We start from the raw sequence: 3,706 nt of genomic DNA, 5'->3' as shown, positions 1-3,706 counted from the left end.
TAATAGAATAATTTTATTTTTTTTATATCACATTATACGGTATATCATTATAATATAACATACTTTATTTAATATAATCTTCATGAAATGAAAGAATACCATTTTTTAAATTTTAAATATATATTATATATACACATATACATTCACACATACCCATAAATATAGGCCTATATATATATATATGTTTATATATAGGCCTATATATGTATACACATATAGGCCCATATATATGTATACATATACATATATATACATATATACACACACACAGGCCCATACGTCATACACCTCACACAAATTTATAAAATTTGATAGTGTGCACAAAACTTAAGAATATACTGTGGTCTACTGTGACAATATTTTTTATTTGTTTCTCCCACGTTTGAGAGTGTACAAAGGAAAAATGGACTCAATTCCTATACTTGTCTATTTTCCTATAATACAAAGGGCCATTGGCCTAATAGTTGAATTTAATTTTAAGGAATTTAATCTATGGACCTACAGTAGTAGGCTTATAACTATGCTGAGCCCGATGATCGTGCTAATATTCAGGCATACGCCAGCCTAAAAGTGCCTTCACGTCTAATCCGATCCTTCGGACCAGAAAGCCTATCTAAATCAAAACGGATGTATAAAATTATGGCCGAATTCCTTCAGCACATCGGAAACGCTTCCATTACGGTTTGGTTCCGATGTGAATGCCGCTAAATAGGCCTATTTTACAAATAAGTAGGCCTTTTTTTTTCTTGTATGGTTACAAACGTTATTCCATTGTTTCTTTTCATATTTTTTAAAAATATTTTTGATATTAAAATATAAAACTCTTAATTAATTTAATATACTTACAAAATATTTTTCAATTTAATCCCAATTATTCAAAATTAGTACAATGATAATAATACTATAGATAACAAAATAAAACTCATTCAAGTATAACGTTCCATTCATAATTATTTTCTTTTACAAAATTCTTAAATATAATCCATGCATTTTTACAAACCGGCTTACCTAGCCCTGTTAGAATTTTAATTTTGTATATAGCAAATACTGCAGTGGAATATATCTCATTTTTAATTCTGCCATCACAGCCTATTAATAATTCTTTAAAAGAAGATTGACTGTTATCAAGTTTCTTAAATAGATTGTCTATATTTTCCCATAATATCCTATTTTTTAGACATTCAAAAAACATGTGCTTTTCATCCTCGGCTGCTCCACACGTATCACATGTGTCAGTGTGTTTTAACTTCCATTTATACAATTGCCTATTTTTGGAAAGATTTTGTTTAACAATTTATAATTTAGTTGTGCATACTTTCTATTTTTTTCCTCCTTTATTTTTCTCATTCAGACTTTAGACCAGTTTATTTTCTCTCTGTCACGGTTAAAACGATCATCTAGCGCTATAATTTGCGTATTTATAATAGAAGCAATTAAACATGACTTTAATTAACGTAATCATCGTGTGAGGTGTACCGCCGTATAAAAACAAAGTATGCTAAATCATGCGACACACCTCAAACGATACGAACTACTTACGGTCACGTAAGGGAGGTGTCGTCAAGACAGCCCTCAGTTTAGATGTTCATTGTGAGTACAAATACATTATATTTTGTTTTACTAATTAGTAAATTTTTATAATTATCATAGGCTTGATTAATGATTAATTGTAATGAAATGAATGGTGGTTATTAGAAAATTGATTTTATTTGTTATAGTGCCACCTGTGTCTGTACCTGTGCATGTGCCTGTTACTGACCGATACCATGAGAGTTGAATAGTTATGTTACCGTATATGTGCAACGATAAACCATCAGGAAGAACTATTATGTTGTTAAGAAGAGAAGATGCATACGGAATTTTATTTATTAAAGACTTTACTTTTATAATTTAACTTGTTTTTGCAGTGTACTATTATTTGTCTGTTACCCCATTATGCCTCATCATTACAGTTCACCTTTAGTGTGACTCTCTCCAATAAATAGATCCCACTTATTTTCAACATAGGGTGGGTTAAACATTTTATCGACAAAACATGAATAAATGTCTTTTGTTTTCATTTTACCTATACTATCATATTCATCAGTCATCACGGAATCGTCATTGCCAATACCATTATAATGTTTTATGTTCGTACAACCACTCTTTTGGAATAGCTTGTATCAACGAGGCGTATTCACTAAGCCAGTTTCTTTTATCAACTAACTTATTTAAAATTTCATTGGACGTCATTATTCGATTTTTTATAACAATATCCTTGATTCGTTTAAAATTCGAATCTATCCATGCCCTGAACCATAGTGATTTGTTATCGTGGCAAATCAATTTGTTTCCCCAAAGATTCTGTTGAAGGATTTCTCTGTAATTATCTAATGTAAAACAATTGTATGCATTTAGTTCAGTACAACACTTAATAACGTTGAAATAAAATGGTGGCATTTTATAAGAAAATGTTACATTTCTTAAGGTGATGTTTGACATATTGAATATTAGTTCCTCATTACCAAGTTTGCGTATATAATGTAAGGGCAGTATTTTCCACCTTACATGCTTTCTACACATAATCTTTTTGCCCACGTAATCTGCAACGCTTTAATTTGCAACGAAAAGTCTGGCATATTTATGCCTCCTTTAATGTTTTTACAAATTAAAGTTTTTATTTTTATTTTTTCTTTCTTACCGTTCCAGAGAAAATTATACGCCAACTTATTAACCCGTAAAATAACATCATTTGGTACATTGATTATAGAAGCATTATAAGTTAATTTAGAAAATGCTAAGCTCTTTAAAATGGTAACCTTTCCAAAAAACGTAAGATTTCTGCCTTTCCAGGAGTTAAGCAATCTTTCCAGACTAAGCCCCTCTCCCACCTAGGTTTATTTCAGCTAAGAGTCGTACGATTTCTACGAGTTAAAACTCGTGATCTTTGGAAAGGACCTATATGAGCTTATTACGTGTTAGCTACGAGTGAGGTACGACTTTATGGAGTTGGTTACGAGTTATGTACACTGTAAAAAATAATTATGTATTTTTACAGAAAAATGCATGTCAATTTAGTTGCCAAAACTGTCTGTAAAATTTGATTACAATTGCAAATGTAAAAAGAAAATACAAAAAATATGTTACTATTGTATACAGTTTCTCTGTAAATTTACAGATCTGAGTGTAAAATTGATTAACTTATTTTCTGTATTTTAATCCTGTATATGTAATACTGATTTACAAAAAATCTGTAAACCAGTTTTACATACAGTTTTAAAATACAGAAAATAAGTTAATCAATTTTACGTACATATCTTTAAATTTACAGAGAAAACTGTATACAATAGTAACATATTGCCTGTATTTTCTTTTTACATTTACAATTGTAATCAAATTTTACAGATGGTTTTGGCAACTAAATTGACATGCATTATGTATTTTGGATTTACATGCATTCTCTGAAAAATACAACAAAATGAAATAAGACTAAAAAACAATACATACATTTTCTTGAAGGTATATTACCAAATGATACTCTTACAACATATGAAATTCAATGGATTTAAAGTTAAAAGAAACTTTCATTGGGAACAAAAACATAAAGGCCCATTACTTCCTCTTTTTTTTTAATAATAAAAGCATGTTTATCTCAAACCTAACAATTTAAAGGTATCAAGATGCCAACATTATATTTTTAATTAACAATATTTTACAGTATAGTAAA

Source organism: Anneissia japonica, unplaced genomic scaffold, assembly GCF_011630105.1.
Source record: "Anneissia japonica isolate Jap-2015-1 unplaced genomic scaffold, ASM1163010v1 scaffold287588_len240510_cov160, whole genome shotgun sequence".
NCBI lineage: Eukaryota > Metazoa > Echinodermata > Crinoidea > Comatulida > Comatulidae > Anneissia > Anneissia japonica.
Note: the sequence above shows the minus strand (reverse complement) of the source record.